This window comes from Oncorhynchus keta, chromosome 4, assembly GCF_023373465.1.
Source record: "Oncorhynchus keta strain PuntledgeMale-10-30-2019 chromosome 4, Oket_V2, whole genome shotgun sequence".
Taxonomy (NCBI): domain Eukaryota; kingdom Metazoa; phylum Chordata; class Actinopteri; order Salmoniformes; family Salmonidae; genus Oncorhynchus; species Oncorhynchus keta.
The window spans coordinates 4,656,928-4,678,555 of NC_068424.1; the positions used below are offsets into that span (position 1 = coordinate 4,656,928).

At 45.1% G+C, this 21,628-nt stretch overlaps 1 protein-coding gene and 2 long non-coding RNA genes across 4 annotated transcripts in view; 1 reads left to right on the forward strand and 2 right to left on the reverse strand.

Moving 5' to 3' along the window:
* The first annotated feature begins 10,851 nt into the window (after positions 1-10,851).
* LOC127916589 (uncharacterized) lies at positions 10,852-13,692 on the forward strand. The gene is made up of 3 exons (XR_008095375.1): positions 10,852-10,936; positions 12,836-13,003; positions 13,508-13,692. It is a non-coding gene; the product is annotated as an uncharacterized LOC127916589 (long non-coding RNA).
* A 1,533-nt stretch (positions 13,693-15,225) lies between these two features.
* LOC127916586 (uncharacterized) lies at positions 15,226-19,244 on the reverse strand. Of its 2 annotated transcripts, none has more exons than XR_008095374.1 (3): positions 19,095-19,244; positions 15,887-16,067; positions 15,226-15,274 (listed from the first exon to the last, which is right to left on the reverse strand). It is a non-coding gene; the product is annotated as an uncharacterized LOC127916586 (long non-coding RNA). The 2 variants fall into 2 exon arrangements; XR_008095373.1 differs by lacking the exon at positions 19,095-19,244 and adding an exon at positions 18,607-18,702.
* A 1,981-nt stretch (positions 19,245-21,225) lies between these two features.
* The window catches only part of LOC118375327 (potassium voltage-gated channel subfamily B member 2-like), a 337,287-nt gene continuing 336,884 nt past the window's right edge, over positions 21,226-21,628 (reverse strand). The window contains exon 7 of the mRNA XM_052498874.1: positions 21,226-21,244. The gene's annotated coding sequence lies outside the window, so the exon portion shown is untranslated. The remainder of the gene's footprint in view (positions 21,245-21,628) is intronic.

The following is a 21,628-nucleotide window of genomic DNA, read 5'->3' on the forward strand; positions in this document are numbered from 1 at the left end:
TGCTCTTTCTCCAATCGTCTTCCTGCTCTTTCTCCAATCGTCTTCCTGCTCTTTCTCCAATCGTCTTCCTGCTCTTTCTCCAATTGTCTTCCTGCTCTTTCTCCAATCGTCTTCCTGCTCTTTCTCCAATCGTCTTCCTGCTCTTTCTCCAATCGTCTTCCTGCTCTTTCTCCAATCGTCTTCCTGCTCTTTCTTCCTTTCCTTCTCTTCACCTTTCCACCTCACTCTTCCACACTCTCCTCACTTCACTCTTTTTACTCCCTTAATCTTCCCTTCTTCTAATCCAATCTTTAATAATAAATAGTACACTATTAGATATAATACTTCGGTTAACAGATTCCCATTGCTTGCCTCATTTTTGTATTTTATCTCAAACATTGTTTGTAATAATAAATTGGCAGGCTTTGTAATCATATCTTTACCTTTCCTCCTCTGTCTCCTTCACTCTTCTGTCGGAAAAAATGACTAGGTATCCTCCCCTTACCATCGTCATTGTGCATTTCTTGTTTTTTATTAAAGGATGATAGAAGTGCTACTACACCTGGTGGAGAGAGATTGTAAGACAGAAATAGTTGCTTTATGCGTGCTGTGCAAACATTCTTTCCCATTGACACCCTGTGTAAAAGAGCCAACTTTGTCGTCAATTTCTTTTGCTATACAGAAATAACTAAGCATGCAAAAGTTGTTGTGTTGTTCAACATACATGAACAAAAATATAAATGCTACAATTTCAAAGATTTTACTGAGTTACAGTTCATATAAGGCAATCAGTCAATTGAAATAAATTAATTGTGCCCTAATCTATGGATTTCACATGACTGGGAATACAGATATGAATCTGTTGGTCACAGATACATTAGAAAAAGGTAGGGGTGTGGATCAAAAAACCAGTCAGTATCTGGCGTGGATCAGAAAACCAGTCAGTATCTGGTGTGGATCAGAAAACCAGTCAGTATCTGGTGTGGATCAGAAAACCAGTCAGTATCTGGCGTGGATCAGAAAACCAGTCAGTATCTGGTGTGGATCAGAAAACCAGTCAGTATCTGGTGTGGATCAGAAAACCAGTCAGTATCTGGTGTGGATCAGAGAACCAGTCAGTATCTGGCGTGGATCAGAAAACCAGTCAGTATCTGGTGTGGATCAAAAAACCAGTCAATCTGGCGTGGAAGAAAACCAGTCAGTATCTGGTGTGGATCAGAAAACCAGTCAGTATCTGGTGTGGATCAGAAAACCAGTCAGTATCTGGTGTGGATCAGAAAACCAGTCAGTATCTGGTGTGGATCAGAAAACCAGTCAGTATCTGGTGTGGATCAGAAAACCAGTCAGTATCTGGTGTGGATCAGAAAACCAGTCAGTATCTGGCGTGGATCAGAAAACCAGTCAGTATCTGGTGTGGATCAGAAAACCAGTCAGTATCTGGTGTGGATCAGAAAACCAGTCAGTATCTGGTGTGGATCAGAAAACCAGTCAGTATCTGGTGTGGATCAGAAAACCAGTCAGTATCTGGTGTGGATCAGAGAACCAGTCAGTATCTGGTGTGGATCAGAAAACCAGTCAGTATCTGGTGTGGATCAGAAAACCAGTCAGTATCTGGTGTGGATCAGAAAACCAGTCAGTATCTGGTGATACCACCATTTGCCTCATGCAGCGAGACACATCTCCTTCACATAGAGTTGATCAGGCTGTTGATTGTGGACTGTGGAGTGTTGTCCCACTCCTCTCCCAATGGCTGTGAAGTTGCTGGATATTGGCGGGAACTGGAACACGCTGTCACCCACGTCGTAAACGTCCATCCACACCAAACATGCTTAATAAGTGACATGTCTGGTGAGCATGCAGGCCACGGAAGAACTGGGACATTTTCAGCATCCAAGAATTGTGTACAGATCCTTGTGACATGGGGCCGTGCGTTATCAAGCTGAAACATGAGGTGATGGTGGTGGATGAATGGCACGACAATGTGTATCAGGATCTGGTCACGGAATATCTTTGCATTCAAAATGACATCGATAAAATGCAATTGTGTTTGTTGTCTGTAGCTTATCCCTGTCCATACCATAACCCAACCAATGCAGATGAGCTTCCCTGAGACGCTTTACAACACTTTACAACACTTTACAACACTTTACAACACTTTACATATTGCTTTCATATTTTTGTTCAGTAAAAATGCAACCAGGTCAATCATCCCGACCTACGGTTTGTAATACTCCCAGGTAGGGAAATAAGAGACTCTGAGAAGAGCCCTGTGGCTTCAGGCTATTCTGCGATGGCTTGGACAATATGGGGACAGGTGTCTAAGTAGGATACACGTAGATATGAATGTGGAAAACGTTTAATCACGGTTACAGTAAGACATTTAATGTTCAGGTGGGTAACTCCTAGTTAACATTCACTCACCTGGCTGCTACCAGCGTTATGAAAAGGGGACCGACCGTACAATATGATCTTTTTTCCAATTAGTGAGAATGCTCGGGAGCAGAAAATGTTGAAAAGTTATTTTTAGACATGTTATACTTTTCTTAAGTGTAGTCTTGTTATTGACAAAAACAAGTAGACGAGAAAATTGCACTTGAAAATGTGTTGTGAGCTGATTGGGTAACCTAGGTAACCACAGGTTGTTTTCCTTCAAAGGGGCCGCTACGTTCTAGCTATCTAATATCGAATTGGTTATTGGAAATAACATAAATATTTATAAACAAACAGCTAGCTGTTAGCTCGACAAGTTGTTGTATTTTAAGGCTTAAAATCAAAGCTAAGACGTTTTATGGTTGGAATTGAAGCATACAGCCAGCTATTTAGTTTGAGAATGTAAACATGAGCTAGCAACTTTTGATCTGAATAAAGACAACGGTTGCTTAGAAACCGCATACCGATGTGTTCTGTGGATACAGGAAAAAGTACATAAATCATTTGCATAATCTTTGTGATTGGATTATAGCTGTGAGGGTGATCGAATCAGGATCAAATCCTCCCGAGCTCATTAGTGATAGAATGTTCAAGTTCACAAAGATGTCTCTTAGACACATGACTGGGACTACAGGGAACATTAGCTAAAGAGACTGGTGCCAGGCTACAGTAGTTCACTATATAGGGAATAGGTTGCCATTTGGGACACAAATATCTTGTAGAAGGAGAAGAGCAGACAGGAAACAGGTGAGTTGTATTTACATTTATTTGTTGTCCTGCATATGCTAGTAGACTTAATGGGGAACAATGCTGTCTAACCAATACAGAAATGTTAACATACATGTACCGTGACAATTGTTGGGACTAATTACATGCGTATAAAGATAAACAGTCTGAATCTTAAAAAGGTGTTTACTGATAATGTCCCTTAAAACTGTCAAAAAATAAATAATTGAGAATAAAAAAAAATTAAAAAAATCCCCCAACTAAGAGAGGCAGACTTTCACATGGACATGGGAAACAAAACAACGCAGTATTTATGTGTTTGTGGGAAGGGAAGTGGGAGTTCGATAATTCTACGTGTGAATGACACAATATAATTCTGTCAAAGAAAATAAAGACACAATATTTCCTCCACCATTTTAAACGGTATCACCAATAATAATACCAGGAGACTGTCGTAGCACACTGTCCTTCTTCTGTTAGCTCATAGAGTTAAATTCTACACACACACACACGCACGCACGCACGCACGCACGCACGCACGCACGCACACACGCACACACACACACACACACACACACACACACACACACACACACACACACACACACACACACACACACACACACACACACACACAACAGCCCAACTCCAGTCCCAACTCCTGTTGGGGGTCCTGGAGGACCGGAGTTGGAGATACTGGAGGACTGGAGTTGGGCTGTTGGGGGTACTGGAGGACCGGAGTTGGGCTGTTGGGGGTACTGGAGGACCGGAGTTGGGCTGTTGGGGGTACTGGAGGACCGGAGTTGGGCTGTTGGGGGTACTGGAGGACCGGAGTTGGGCTGTTGGGGGGTACTGGAGGACCGGAGTTGGGCTGTTGGGGGTACTGGAGGACCGGAGTTGGGCTGTTGGGGGTACTGGAGGACCGGAGTTGGGCTGTTGGGGGTACTGGAGGACCGGAGTTGGGCTGTTGGGGGGTACTGGAGGACCCGGAGTTGGGCTGTTGGGGGTACTGGAGGACCGGAGCTGGACTGTTGGGGGTACTGGAGGACCGGAGTTGGGCTGTTGGGGGGTACTGGAGGACCGGAGTTGGGCTGTTGGGGGGTACTGGAGGACCCGGAGTGGGGCTGTTGGGGGTACTGGAGGACCGGAGTTGGACTGTTGGGGGTACTGGAGGACCGGAGTTGGGCTGTTGGGGGTACTGGAGGACTGGAGTTGGGCTGTTGGGGGTACTGGAGGACCGGAGTTGGGCTGTTGGGGGTACTGGAGGACTGGAGTTGGGCTGTTGGGAGTACTGGAGGACCGGAGTTGGGCTGTTGGGGGTACTGGAGGACTGGAGTTGGGCTGTTGGGGGTACTGGAGGACTGGAGTTGGGCTGTTGGGGGTACTGGAGGACCGGAGTTGGGCTGTTGGGGGTACTGGAGGACTGGAGTTGGGCTGTTGGGGGTACTGGAGGACTGGAGTTGGGCTGTTGGGGGTACTGGAGGACTGGAGTTGGGAAAACACTACAGTACACAATCCTGAAGAAACATTCAGCTTGGTTCTAGATAGCTGATTCAACTCTGTTGCCCTGCTTCGCTACTGATTAATGATTACTCTACACTTATGATTACTGTATACAAATACCAAGAAAGAGCTTTTCCATGTGGAATCACCGTTGAGAGAAAACATGGACACATTTCATGACCTTTCACATTTAAAAGATGAATCTTGGACAGAAAAATTAAAATAAAACCCAAATAAGTCAAAAATATATATATTTTTTTTTTTTTTTGGGGGGACTGCTCTCACCTAGAAACAGGTTATATTTTAGTCCAAAGACTAGTGTCCTTCCCTGCATCCCAAAACTGTCTCCATAACCTATCCTAACCATTTATCAATGGACCAGTCTTCCTGCAAGCATGCCATGGGGATCCAGCCCATCACTCCTTCCAGTGATCTACAATACTGACTTTTCATTGACTTGGCTTCAGTAGGAGCCAATCAGAGTGATCCATTCACATCTCTTCCTGTCTGAGGTCCAATTCCGTTCTGCCATTCTGATGGTCCGTTAGACTCTCATTGATGACTGCTCTGTCTGTCTGTCTGTCTGTCTGTCTGTCTGTCTGTCTGTCTGTCTGTCTGTCTGTCTGTCTGTCTGTCTGTCTGTCTGTCTGTCTAACTGTCTCTCTCTCTGTATCTGTCTAACTGTCTCTCTCTCTCTCTCTGTATCTGTCTAACTGTCTCACTCTCTCTCTCTGTATCTGTCTAACTGTCTCTCTCTCTCTCTCTGTATCTGTCTAACTGTCTCTCTCTCTCTCTCTCTGTATCTGTCTCACTGTCTCTCTCTCTCTCTCTCTCTGTATCTGTCTAACTGTCTCTCTCTCTCTCTTTCTGTATCTGTCTAACTGTCTCTCTCTCTCTCTCTGTATCTGTCTAACTGTCTCTCTCTCTCTCTCTCTCTCTGTATCTGTCTGTCTCTCTCTCTCTCTCTCTCTCTGTCTAACTGTCTCTCTCTCTCTGTATCTGTCTAACTGTCTCTCTCTCTCTGTATCTGTCTAACTGTCTCTCTCTCTCTGTATCTGTCTCTGTCTCTCTTTTCTCTCTCTGTATCTGTCTAACTGTCTCTCTCTCTCTCTCTCTCTCTCTTTTTGTATCTGTCTCTGTCTCTCTCCTCTGTATCTCCCCTCTCCCTCTCCCTCTCCTCTCCCTAGGGGCGGAGATGGGGGCGGAGATAGGGAGCGGAGACAGGGGCGGAGACGGGGGGCGGAGATGGGGGCGGAGATGGGGATGGGGGGCGGAGATGGGGGCGGAGATAGGGAGTGGAGATAGGGGCGGAGATGGGGGAGTGGAGATAGGGAGCGGAGATAGGGGCGGAGATGGGGAGCGGAGATGGGGGCGGAGATAGGGAGCGGAGATAGGGGCGGAGATGGGGGCGGAGATAGGGGCGGAGATGGGGGCGGAGATAGGGGCGTCGAGGTATATCCTAGTCGCCAAGACATCAATGTGGGTTTGAAAACATATTATATAAAGTTCTGTACTAGCTGACATTATACCTGTTGATGAAAACCAGAGAGCCAATCGAAACATAAGAGAGTTGATAGTTAGAAATCCTGAGAACTCAATTATATTGTATCTATTACTTAAAGACCTGATGTTTTAACTCTATAAAAGTCTGTACAGTTCTATACTATGATCAAAGCCTAATGTTTAAACACCTTCTCATAAACAACATCTTTATGAGAAGTCACCGTTAAATCGTTGGTTGTGCTTGTTTGGTTTTGGTTTAGAAAAATATATATAATTATTCTCTACATTAATTCACAACAAAACATAAAATAGCTTTACATGTTACTCTAGTTGCTATGGAAATAAATAAATAACATTTAAGATATTCTCATTTATATTCCATAATTGTTTAGAGTTTTTTTCCCCCATCGTCTTCTGGCATTGTAGGATGACTGACAACACATTGTAGGATGACTGACAGCACATTGTAGGATGACTGACAACACATTGTAGGATGACTGAAAACACATTGTAGGATGACTGACAGCACATTGTAGGATGACTGACAACACATTGTAGGATGACTGACAGCACATTGTAGGATGATTGACAACACATTGTAGGATGATTGACAACACATTGTAGGATGACTGACAACACATTGTAGGATGACTGACAACACATTGTAGGATGACTGACAACACATTGTAGGATGACTGACAACACATTGTAGGATGACTGACAACACATTGTAGGATGACTGACAACACATTGTAGGATGACTGACAGCACATTGTAGGATGACTGACAACACATTGTAGGATGACTGACAGCACATTGTAGGATGACTGACAACACATTGTAGGATGACTGACAACACATTGTAGGATGACTGACAACACATTGTAGGATGACTGACAACACATTGTAGGATGACTGACAGCACATTGTAGGATGACTGACAACACATTGTAGGATGACTGACAGCACATTGTAGGATGACTGACAACACATTGTAGGATGACTGACAGCACATTGTAGGATGACTGACAACACATTGTAGGATGACTGACAGCACATTGTAGGATGACTGACAACACATTGTAGGATGACTGACAACACATTGTAGGATGATTGACAGCACATTGTAGGATGACTGACAACACATTGTAGGATGACTGACAACACATTGTAGGATGACTGACAACACATTGTAGGATGACTGACAACACATTGTAGGATGACTGACAACACATTGTAGGATGACTGACAACACATTGTAGGATGACTGACAGCACATTGTAGGATGACTGACAACACATTGTAGGATGACTGACAACACATTGTAGGATGACTGACAACACATTGTAGGATGACTGACAACACATTGTAGGATGACTGACAACACATTGTAGGATGACTGACAGCACATTGTAGGATGACTGACAGCACATTGTAGGATGACTGACAACACATTGTCAGTCATACCAATATTTGAAAGTAAACATTTTCATTTCTCAGTTTATATTTTGATAATGGTGCATTGGTCATGATAACAATGTTATATCATTATATAATAAAGACATTTCTCCGCGATACACTGAGTGTACAAAACATTAAGAACACCTGCTCTTTGTTTAACAGACTGACCAGGTGAAAACCGTGATCTCTTATTGATGTCACCTGTTAAATCCACTTCATTCAGTGTAGATGAAGGAGAGGAGACATGTAGATGAAGGAGAGGAGACAGGTTAAAGAAGGAGTTTTACATCTTGAGACAATGGAGACATGGATTGTGTATGTTTGCCATTCAGAGGGTGAATGGGCAAGACGAAAGATTTACAGTAAGTACCTATTGAACTGGGGAGATGGGGGCGGAGATGGGGGCGGAGATAGGGGCGGAGATGGGGGCGGAGATGGGGGCGTCGTCGTAGGTGACCAGGGGCACTGCTTTGAGTGTGTCAAGAACTGCAACGCTGCTAGGTTTTTCATGCTTGACAGTTTCCCCTGTGTATCAGTAATGGTCCACCACCCAAAGGACATCCAGCCAACTTGACACAAGTTGGGGCTGTATAACTCAATATTACGAAGGTGTTTCTAAGGTTTGGTATGCTCAGTGTAGATTAGAGATATAGCTCCCGTTATATATTCAGATTTATAAACTGGGCCCTGAATGCTGATTGGCTGACCGCTGTGGCATATCAGACCGTATACTACGGGTATGAAAAAACATTTGTTTTCACTGCTCTTATTACGTTGGTAACCAGTTTATAATGGAAATAAGGCACCTTGAGTATACAGGCAGACACTAGTACTACACTTGTATTTTTCAGATATTTCACAAACGCTGTGATATATACCACATCCCCTCGGGCCTTATAGATGAAATACCTTCTGAAAAATACTAGTGTAGTACTAGTGTCTGCCTGTATACTCATACATCCAATTGGATAGAAAATAAAGTTACACAATTCTTGGCCTGCAAAGAAGGCTGTATTGCACTTTCTTCCTCTCTTATTAAACAAATGTATTTATTTAACGAGGCAAGTCAGTTAAGAACAAAGTCTTATTTTCAATGATGGCCTAGGAACAGTGGGTTAACTGCCTTGTTCAGGGACAGAACGACAGATTTTGTACCTTGTCAGCTCGGGGATTTGAACTTGCAACCTTTCGGTTACTAGCCCAACGCTCTAACCACTAGGCTACCCATGACTGTATATATGAATGGACAAAGCCATCGATCACTTGACACCATTCATTCCTATCTGAAGACTCAATAGCACCCTGAAGTTGGTTAAGATGGCGTCTCATGGAGACAACATGTGCAGGTTGAGCCACTCTAGGAAGTCACGATGCAGGCTAAGCTCAGTGCTGCCCCCTCTCATTGAGTAACTCAAGCTGAAGGCCGACCGGGGTACTGCAGGCTCTCATGAGCAACAAAATGATCCTTTTCAATTATTGGTACCATATTTGTCTAAGATTTATTTACATTTTTATTTGCATGAAGACTAACCAAAAAGATTGACATTTTTCAATTCACTATAACGAGGGATCCTGTTTTCTGTAAACAATTCCTGCGTACCCCTCTGTCAGCCTTGAACTTCCGTGTCTCCTATGAAAGGGGGTAGTCCTTCTCCCCTGCTTTACACTATGAGAACCACCAGGAAAGATGAACCTACTCCTCGTCTCTGTAGCGTTCAGCATCTATGTCCTTTTCTCAAACTCAACACAAGTTTATATTTTACACTCAGCCAAGCTCCATGCCAAAGCTATATATATATATATAATATATTATATTCTAGCATGTCAATTAGAACAAAAGGCAACGTGGCTGGTATTATCATTCTGCGAAAACAAGCAGAGAAAGTAGAAGTTAAGCTTGAGGTCTTGACTGAAATCATTCAGTTTTAAAACTCAATCATGTCCAAGACACTACAGAAATATAAACAATTACGCCCAGTCCAAGACACGACAGAAATATAAACAATTACGTCCAGTCCAAGACACGACAGCAATACGAACAGAGAAGTTTTAAATGATCAGGATGAAAAACTAACTGGAAACAGACCAAAAGAGTTACAGTAATGATATCAGGATGACACTTGAGAATATGATGAATCAATTACGATGCCAGAGACAAACCACCCGTTAGAGAAATCAAAAACAACTATCATCTACTCATTTACTGGTGTTAATGAGCAGCTAGAATGCCTTGATAGACTGATAGATAAAAACATGATCACATGTATTGGTCATCTGACAGTAGAAGTAATACTAATGTTTTTTTTTTTTTTTTTGAGATACACTAATATTTTTCTGCCCCAAATGGAACTCCAAATTATCTACATAGGTCCCACTACAACATCTCTAGGACTGTCTTAACTAACTGTAGGTCCCACTACAACATCTCTAGGACTGTCTTAACTAACTGTAGGTCCCACTACAACATCTCTAGGACTGTCTTAACTAACTGTAGGCCCCACTACAACACCTCTAGGACTGTCTAAACTAACTGTAGGTCCCACTACAACATCTCTAGGACTGTCTTAACTAACTGTAGGTCCCACTACAACATCTCTAGGACTGTCTTAACTAACTGTAGGCCCCACTACAACATCTCTAGGACTGTCTTAACTAACTGTAGGCCCCACTACAACACCTCTAGGACTGTCTTAACTAACTGTAGGTCCCACTACAACATCTCTAGGACTGTCTTAACTAACTGTAGGCCCCACTACAACATCTCTAGGACTGTCTTAACTAACTGTAGGCCCCACTACAACATCTCTAGGACTGTCTTAACTAACTGTAGGCCCCACTACAACATCTCTAGAACTGTCTTAACTAACTGTAGGCCCCACTACAACATCTCTAGGACTGTCTTAACTAACTGTAGGCCCCACTACAACATCTCTAGGAATGTCTTAACTAACTGTAGGCCCCACTACAACATCTCCAGGACTGTCTTAACTAACTGTAGGCCCCACTACAACATCTCTAGGACTGTCTTAACTAACTGTAGGCCCCACTACAACATCTCTAGGACTGTCTTAACTAACTGTAGGCCCCACTACAACATCTCCAGGACTGTCTTAACTAACTGTAGGCCCCACTACAACATCTCTAGGACTGTCTTAACTAACTGTAGGCCCCACTACAACATCTCTAGGACTGTCTTAACTAACTGTAGGTCCCACTACAACATCTCTAGGACTGTCTTAACTAACTGTAGGCCCCACTACAACATCTCTAGGACTGTCTTAACTAACTGTAGGTCCCACTACAACATCTCTAGGACTGTCTTAACTAACTGTAGGTCCCACTACAACATCTCTAGGACTGTTTTAACTAACTGTAGGCCCCACTACAACATCTCTAGGACTGTCTTAACTAACTGTAGGCCCCACTAGTACACCTCTAGGACTGTCTTAACTAACTGTAGGCCCCACTAGAACACCTCTAGGACTGTCTTAACTAACTGTAGGCCCCACTACAACATCTCTAGGACTGTCTTAACTAACTGTAGGTCCCACTACAACATCTCTAGGACTGTCTTAACTAACTGTAGGCCCCACTACAACATCTCTAGGACTGTCTTAACTAACTGTAGGCCCCACTACAACATCTCTAGGACTGTCTTAACTAACTGTAGGCCACACAACAACATCTCTAGGACTGTCTTAACTAACTGTAGGCCCCACTAGAACATCTCTAGGACTGTCTTAACTAACTGTAGGCCCCACTAGAACACCTCTAGGACTGTCTTAACTAACTGTAGGCCCCACTACAACATCTCTAGGACTGTCTTAACTAACTGTAGGCCCCACTACAACATCTCTAGGACTGTCTTAACTAACTGTAGGCCCCACTACAACATCTCTAGGACTGTCTTAACTAACTGTAGGCCCCACTACAACATCTCTAGGACTGTCTTAACTAACTGTAGGCCCCACTACAACATCTCTAGGACTGTCTTAACTAACTGTAGGCCCCACTAGAACATCTCTAGGACTGTCTTAACTAACTGTAGGCCCCACTAGAACACCTCTAGGACTGTCTTAACTAACTGTAGGCCCCACTAGAACATCTCTAGGACTGTCTTAACTGTAGCCCCCCCTAGAACACCTATAGGACTGTCTTAACTAACTGTAGGCCCCACTAGTACACCTCTAGGACTGTCTTAACTAACTGTAGGCCCCCCTAGAACACCTCTAGGACTGTCTTAACTGTAGGCCCCATTAGAACGCCTCTAGGACTGTCTTAACTGTAGGCCCCACTAGAACACCTCTAGGACTGTCTTAACTGTAGGCCCCACTAAAACACCTCTAGGACTGTCTTAACTAACTGTAGGCCCCACTACAACACCTCTAGGAATGTCTTAACTAACTGTAGGCCCCACTAGAACACCTCTAAGACTGTCTTAACTGTAGGCCCCACTAGAAAACCTTTAGCACGGTCTTAACTAACTGTAGGCCCACCTAGAACACCTCTAGGACTGTCTTAACTGTAGGCCCCATTAGAACGCCTCTAGGACTGTCTTAACTGTAGGCCCCACTAGAACACCTCTAGGACTGTCTTAACTAACTGTAGGCCCCACAAGAACACCTCGAGGACTGTCTTAACTGTAGGCCCCACTAGAACACCTCTAGGACTGTCTTAACTAACTGTAGGCCCCACTACAACATCTCTAGGACTGTCTTAACTAACTGTAGGCCCCACTACAACATCTCTAGGACTGTCTTAACTAACTGTAGGCCCCACTACAACATCTCTAGGACTGTCTTAACTAACTGTAGGCCCCACTACAACATCTCTAGGACTGTCTTAACTAACTGTAGGCCCCACTAGAACACCTCTAGGACTGTCTTAACTAACTGTAGGCCCCACTACAACATCTCTAGGACTGTCTTAATTAACTGTAGGCCCCACTACAACATCTCTAGGACTGTCTTAACTAACTGTAGGCCCCACTACAACATCTCTAGGAATGTCTTAACTAACTGTAGGCCCCACTACAACATCTCAGGACTGTCTTAACTAACTGTAGGCCCCACTACAACATCTCTAGGACTGTCTTAACTAACTGTAGGCCCCACTACAACATCTCTAGGACTGTCTTAACTAACTGTAGGCCCCACTACAACATCTCCAGGACTGTCTTAACTAACTGTAGGCCCCACTACAACATCTCTAGGACTGTCTTAACTAACTGTAGGCCCCACTACAACATCTCTAGGACTGTCTTAACTAACTGTAGGTCCCACTACAACATCTCTAGGACTGTCTTAACTAACTGTAGGCCCCACTACAACATCTCTAGGACTGTCTTAACTAACTGTAGGTCCCACTACAACATCTCTAGGACTGTCTTAACTAACTGTAGGTCCCACTACAACATCTCTAGGACTGTTTTAACTAACTGTAGGTCCCACTACAACATCTCTAGGACTGTCTTAACTAACTGTAGGCCCCACTAGTACACCTCTAGGACTGTCTTAACTAACTGTAGGCCCCACTAGAACACCTCTAGGACTGTCTTAACTAACTGTAGGCCCCACTACAACATCTCTAGGACTGTCTTAACTAACTGTAGGTCCCACTACAACATCTCTAGGACTGTCTTAACTAACTGTAGGCCCCACTACAACATCTCTAGGACTGTCTTAACTAACTGTAGGCCCCACAACAACATCTCTAGGACTGTCTTAACTAACTGTAGGCCCCACTAGAACATCTCTAGGACTGTCTTAACTAACTGTAGGCCCCACTAGAACACCTCTAGGACTGTCTTAACTAACTGTAGGCCCCACTACAACATCTCTAGGACTGTCTTAACTAACTGTAGGCCCCACTACAACATCTCTAGGACTGTCTTAACTAACTTTAGGCCCCACTACAACATCTCTAGGACTGTCTTAACTAACTGTAGGTCCCACTACAACATCTCTAGGACTGTCTTAACTAACTGTAGGCCCCACTACAACATCTCTAGGACTGTCTTAACTAACTGTAGGCCCCACAACAACATCTCTAGGACTGTCTTAACTAACTGTAGGCCCCACTAGAACATCTCTAGGACTGTCTTAACTAACTGTAGGCCCCACTAGAACACCTCTAGGACTGTCTTAACTAACTGTAGGCCCCACTACAACATCTCTAGGACTGTCTTAACTAACTGTAGGCCCCACTACAACATCTCTAGGACTGTCTTAACTAACTTTAGGCCCCACTACAACATCTCTAGGACTGTCTTAACTAACTGTAGGTCCCACTACAACATCTCTAGGACTGTCTTAACTAACTGTAGGCCCCACTAGAACATCTCTAGGACTGTCTTAACTGTAGGCCCCCTAGAACACCTATAGGACTGTCTCTAACTGTAGGCCCCACTAGTACACCTCTAGGACTGTCTTAACTAACTGTAGGCCCCCTAGAACACCTCTAGGACTGTCTTAACTGTAGGCCCCATTAGAACTCTAGGACTGTCTTAACTGTAGGCCCCACTAGAACACCTCTAGGACTGTCTAAACTGTAGGCCCCACTAAAACACCTCTAGGACTGTCTTAACTAACTGTAGGCCCCACTAGAACACCTCTAGGACTGTCTTAACTAACTGTAGGCCCCACTAGAACACCTCTAAGACTGTCTTAACTGTAGGCCCCACTAGAAAACCTTAGCACGGTCTTAACTAACTGTAGGCCCCCTAGAACACCTCTAGGACTGTCTTAACTGTAGGCCCCCTAGAACACCTATAGGACTGTCTTAACTAACTGTAGGCCCCACTAGTACACCTCTAGGACTGTCTTAACTAACTGTAGGCCCCCTAGAACACCTCTAGGACTGTCTTAACTAAATGTAGGCCCCATTAGAACGCCTCTAGGACTGTCTTAACTGTAGGCCCCACTAGAACACCTCTAGGACTGTCTAAACTGTAGGCCCCACTAAAACACCTCTAGGACTGTCTTAACTAACTGTAGGCCCCACTACAACACCTCTAGGAATGTCTTAACTAACTGTAGGCCCCACTAGAACACCTCTAAGACTGTCTTAACTGTAGGCCCCACTAGAAAACCTTTAGCACGGTCTTAACTAACTGTAGGCCCCCTAGAACACCTCTAGGACTGTCTTAACTGTAGGCCCCATTAGAACGCCTCTAGGACTGTCTTAACTGTAGGCCCCACTAGAACACCTCTAGGACTGTCTTAACTAACTGTAGGCCCCACAAGAACACCTCGAGGACTGTCTTAACTGTACCCCACTAGAACACCTCTAGGACTGTCTTAACTGTAGGCCCCACTAGAACACCTCTAGGACTGTCTTAACTAACTGTAGGCCCCACTAGAACACCTCTAGGACTGTCTTAACTAACTGTAGGCCCCACTAGAACACCTCTAGGACTGTCTTAACTAACTGTAGGCCCCACTAGAACACCTCTAGGACTGTCTTAACTAACTGTAGGCCCCACTAGAACACCTCTAGGACTGTCTTAACTAACTGTAGGCCCCACTAGAACACCTCTAGGACTGTCTTAACTAACTGTAGGCCCCACTAGAACACCTCTCAGACTGTCTTAACTGTAGGCCCCACTAGAACACCTCTTGGACTGTCTTAACTGTAGGCCCCACTAGAACACCTCTAGGGCTGTCTTAACTATCTGTAGGCCCCACTAGTACACTTCTAGGACTGTCTTAACTAACTGTAGGCCCCACTATAACACCTCTAGGACTGTCTTAACTAAATGTAGGCCCCACGAGAACACCTCTAGGACTGTCTTAACTAACTGTAGGCCCCACTAGAACACCTCTAGGACTGTCTTAACTAACTGTCGGCCCCATGAGAACACCTCTAGGACTGTCTTAACTAACTGTAGGCCCCACTATAACACCTCTAGGACTGTCTTAACTAAATGTAGGCCCCACGAGAACACCTCTAGGACTGTCTTAACTAACTGTAGGCCCCACTATAACACCTCTAGGACTGTCTTAACTAAATGTATGCCCCACGAGAACACCTCTAGGACTGTCTTAACTAACTGTAGGCCCCACTAGAACACCTCTAGGACTGTCTTAACTGTAGGCCCCACTAGAACACCTCTTGGACTGTCTTAACTGTAGGCCCCACTAGAACACCTCTAGGACTGTCTTAACTGTAGGCCCCACTAGAACATTTACATTTACATTTAAGTCATTTAGCAGACGCTCTTATCCAGAGCGACTTACAAATTGGTGCATTCACCTTATGACATCTCTAAGACTGTCTTAACTACCTGTAGGCCCCACTAGTACACTTCTAGGACTGTCTTAACTGTAGGTCCCACTAGAACACCTCTAGGACTGTCTTAACTAACTGTAGGCCCCACGAGAACACCTCTAGGACTGTCTTAACTGTAGGCCCCACTAGAACACCCCTAGGACTGTCTTAACTAACTGTAGGCCCCACTAGAACACCTCTAGGACTGTCTTAACTAACTGTAGGCCCCACTAGAACACCTCTAGGACTGTCTTAACTAACTGTAGGCCCCACTATAACACCTCTAGGACTGTCTTAACTAAATGTATGCCCCACGAGAACACCTCTAGGACTGTCTTAACTAACTGTAGGCCCCACTAGAACACCTCTAGGACTGTCTTAACTAACTGTCGGCCCCACAAGAACACCTCTAGGACTGTCTTAACTGTAGGCCCCACTAGAACACCTCTAGGACTGTCTTAACTGTAGGCCCCACTAGAACATTTACATTTACATTTAAGTCATTTAGCAGACGCTCTTATCCAGAGCGACTTACAAATTGGTGCATTCACCTTATGACATCTCTAAGACTGTCTTAACTAACTGTAGGCCCCATTAGAACACCCCTAGGACTGTCTTAACTAAATGTATGCCCCACTAGTACACTTCTAGGACTGTCTTAACTGTAGGTCCCACTAGAACACCTCTAGGACTGTCTTAACTAACTGTAGGACCCACGAGAACACCTCTAGGACTGTCTTAACTGTAGGCCCCACTAGAACACCTCTAGGACTGTCTTAACTAACTGTAGGCCCCACTAGAACACCTCTAGGACTGTCTTAACTAACCGTAGGCCCCACGAGAACACCTCTAGGACTGTCTTAACTAACTGTAGGCCCCACTAGAACACCTCTAGTACTGTCTTAACTAACTGTAGGCCCCACTAGAACACCTCTAGGACTGTCTTAACTAACTGTAGGCCCCACAAGAACACCTCTGAGACTGTCTTAACTGTAGGCCCCACTAGAACACCTCTTGGACTGTCTTAACTGTAGGCCCCACTAGAACACCTCTTGGACTGTCTTAACTGTAGGCCCCACTAGAACACCTCTAGGACTGTCTTAACTGTAGGCCCCACTAGAACATTTACATTTACATTTAAGTCATTTAGCAGACGCTCTTATCCAGAGCGACTTACAAATTGGTGCATTCACCTTATGACATCTCTAAGACTGTCTTAACTAACTGTAGGCCCCACTAGAACACCTCTAGGGCTGTCTTAACTATCTGTAGGCCCCACTAGTACACTTCTAGGACTGTCTTAACTGTAGGTCCCACTAGAACACCTCTAGGACTGTCTTAACTAACTGTAGGCCCCACTAGAACACCTCTAGGACTGTCTTAACTAACTGTAGGCCCCACTAGAACACCTCTAGGACTGTCTTAACTGTAGGCCCCACTAGAACACCCCTAGGACTGTCTTAACTAACTGTAGGCCCCACTAGAACACCTCTAGGACTGTCTTAACTAACTGTAGGCCCCACTAGAACACCTCTAGGACTGTCTTAACTGTAGGCCCCATTAGAACGCCTCTAGGACTGTCTTAACTGTAGGCCCCACTAGAACACCTCTAGGACTGTCTTAACTAACTGTAGGCCCCACAAGAACACCTCGAGGACTGTCTTAACTGTAGGCCCCACTAGAACACCTCTAGGACTGTCTTAACTGTAGGCCCCACGAGAACACGTCTAGGACTGTCTTAACTGTAGGCCCCACGAGAACACCTCTAGGACTGTCTTAACTAACTGTAGGGCCCACTATAACACCTCTAGGACTGTCTTAACTAACTGTAGGCCCCACTATAACACCTCTAGGACTGTCTTAACTAACTGTAGGCCCCACTAGAACACCTCTAGGACTGTCTTAACTAACTGTAGGCCCCACTAGAACACCTCTAGGACTGTCTTAACTAACTGTAGGCCCCACTAGAACACCTCTAGGACTGTCTTAACTAACTGTAGGCCCCACTAGAACACCTCTAGGACTGTCTTAACTAACTGTAGGCCCCACTAGAACACCTCTAGGACTGTCTTAACTAACTGTAGGCCCCACTAGAACACCTCTAGGACTGTCTTAACTAACTGTAGGCCCCACTAGAACACCTCTAGGACTGTCTTAACTGTAGGCCCCACTAGAACACCTCTTGGACTGTCTTAACTGTAGGCCCCACTAGAACACCTCTAGGACTGTCTTAACTGTAGGCCCCACTAGAACATTTACATTTACATTTAAGTCATTTAGCAGACGCTCTTATCCAGAGCGACTTACAAATTGGTGCATTCACCTTATGACATCTCTAAGACTGTCTTAACTAACTGTAGGCCCCACTAGAACACCCTAGGGCTGTCTTAACTATCTGTAGGCCCCACTAGTACACTTCTAGGACTGTCTTAACTGTAGGTCCCACTAGAACACCTCTAGGACTGTCTTAACTAACTGTAGGCCCCACGAGAACACCTCTAGGACTGTCTTAACTGTAGGCCCCACTAGAACACCTCTAGGACTGTCTTAACTAACTGTAGGCCCCACTAGAACACCTCTAGGACTGTCTTAACTAACTGTAGGCCCCACTAGAACACCTCTAGGACTGTCTTAACTGTAGGCCCCACTAGAACACCTCTAGGACTGTCTTAACTGTAGGCCCCACTAGAACACCTCTAGGACTGTCTTAACTAACTGTAGGCCCCACTAGAACACCTCTAGGACTGTCTTAACTAACTGTAGGCCCCACGAGAACACCTCTAGGACTGTCTTAACTAACTGTAGGCCCCACTAGAACACCTCTAGGACTGTCTTAACTAACTGTAGGCCCCACGAACACCTCTAGGACTGTCTTAACTAACTGTAGGCCCCACTAGAACACCTCTAGGACTGTCTTAACTAACTGTCGGCCCCACAAGAACACCTCTAAGACTGTCTTAACTGTAGGCCCCATTAGAACACCTCTAGGACTGTCTTAACTGTAGGCCCCACTAGAACACCTCTAAGACTGTCTTAACTAACTGTAGGCCCCATTAATAATAATATAATAATATAATATAATAATAATAATAATATATGCCATTTAGCAGACGACTGTCATGTGTGCATACATTCTACGTATGGGTGGTCCCCATCGAGACCCACTACCCTGGCGTAAGCGCCATGCTCTACCACTGAGCTACAGAAGGACCACATTAGAACACCTCGAGGACTGTCTTAACTGTAGGCCCCACTAGAACACCTCTAGGGCTGTCTTAACTATCTGTAGGCCCCACTAGTACACTTCTAGGACTGTCTTAACTTTAGGTCCCACTAGAACACCTCTAGGACTGTCTTAACTAACTGTAGGCCCCACGAGAACACCTCTAGGACTGTCTTAACTAACTGTCGGCCCCACAAGAACACCTCTAAGACTGTCTTAACTGTAGGCCCCACTAGAACTCCTCGAGGACTGTCTTAACTGTAGGCCCCACTAGAACACCTCTAGGACTGTCTTAACTGTAGGCCCCACTAGAACACCTCTAAGACTGTCTTAACTAACTGTAGGCCCCATTAGAACACCTCGAGGACTGTCTTAACTGTAGGCCCCACTAGAACAACTCTAGGACTGTCTTAACTGTAGGTCCCACTAGAACACCTCTAGGACTGTCTTAACTAACTGTAGGCCCCACTAGAACACCTCTAGGACTGTCTTAACTGTAGACCCCACTAGAACACCTTTAGCACTGTCTTAACTAACTGTAGGCCCCCTAGAACACCTCTAGAACTGTCTTAACTGTAGGCCCCACAAGAACACCTCTAGGACTGTCTTAACTGTAGGCCCCACTAGAACACCTCTAGGACTGTCTTAACTAACTGTAGGCCCCACTAGAACACCTCTAAGACTGTCTTAACTGTAGGCCCCATTAGAACACCTCTAGGACTGTCTTAACTAACTGTAGGCCCCACTAGAACACCTCTAGGACTGTCTTAACTGTAGACCCCACTAGAACACCTTTAGCACTGTCTTAACTAACTGTAGGCCCCCTAGAACACCTCTAGAACTGTCTTAACTGTAGGCCCCACAAGAACACCTCTAGGACTGTCTTAACTGTAGGCCCCACTAGAACACCTCTAAGACTGTCTTAACTGTAGGCCCCACTAGAACTCCTCGAGGACTGTCTTAACTGTAGGCCCCACTAGAACACCTATAGGACTGTCTTAACTGTAGGCCCCACTAGAACACCTCTAAGACTGTCTTAACTGTAGGCCCCATTAGAACACCTCTAGGACTGTCTTAACTGTAGGCCCCACTAGAACACCTCTAAGACTGTCTTAACTGTAGGCCCCACTAGAACTCCTCGAGGACTGTCTTAACTGTAGGCCCCACTAGAACACCTCTAGGACTGTCTTAACTGTAGGCCCCACTAGAACACCTCTAAGACTGTCTTAACTGTAGGCCCCATTAGAACACCTCTAGGACTGTCTTAACTAACTGTAGGCCCCACTAGAACACCTCTAGGACTGTCTTAACTGTAGACCCCACTAGAACACCTTTAGCACTGTCTTAACTAACTGTAGGCCCCCTAGAACACCTCTAGAACTGTCTTAACTGTAGGCCCCACAAGAACACCTCTAGGACTGTCTTAACTGTAGGCCCCACTAGAACACCTCTAAGACTGTCTTAACTGTAGGCCCCACTAGAACTCCTCGAGGACTGTCTTAACTGTAGGCCCCACTAGAACACCTATAGGACTGTCTTAACTGTAGGCCCCACTAGAACACCTCTAAGACTGTCTTAACTGTAGGCCCCATTAGAACACCTCTAGGACTGTCTTAACTGTAGGCCCCACTAGAACACCTCTAAGACTGTCTTAACTGTAGGCCCCACTAGAACTCCTCGAGGACTGTCTTAACTGTAGGCCCCACTAGAACACCTCTAGGACTGTCTTAACTGTAGGCCCCACTAGAACACCTCTAAGACTGTCTTAACTGTAGGCCCCATTAGAACACCTCTAGGACTGTCTTAACTAACTGTAGGCCCCACTAGAACACCTCTAGGACTGTCTTAACTGTAGACCCCACTAGAACACCTTTAGCACTGTCTTAACTAACTGTAGGCCCCCTAGAACACCTCTAGAACTGTCTTAACTGTAGGCCCCACAAGAACACCTCTAGGACTGTCTTAACTGTAGGCCCCACTAGAACACCTCTAGGACTGTCTTAACTAACTGTAGGCCCCACTAGTACACCTCTAGGACTATCTTAACTAACTGTAGGCCCTACTAGAACACCTCTAGGACTGTCTTAACTAACTGTAGGCCCCACTAGAACACCTCTAAGACTGTCTTAACTGTAGGCCCCATTAGAACACCTCTAGGACTGTCTTTACTAACTGTAGGCCCCACAAGAACACATCTAGGACTGTCTGAACTAACTGTAGGCCCCCTAGAACACCTCTAGGACTGTCTTTACTAACTGTAGGCCCCACTAGAACACTTCTAGGACTGTCTTAACTAACTGTAGGCTCCACTAGAACACCTTTAGGACTGTCTTAACTAACTGTAGGCCCCCTAGAACACCTCTAGGACAGTCTTAACTAACTGTAGGCCCCCTAGAACACCTCTAGGACTGTCTTAACTAACTGCAGGCCCCCTAGAACACCTCTAGGACTGTCTTAACTAACTGTAGGCCCCCTAGAACACCTCTAGGACTGTCTTAACTGTAGGCCCCATTAGAACACCTCTAGGACTGTCTT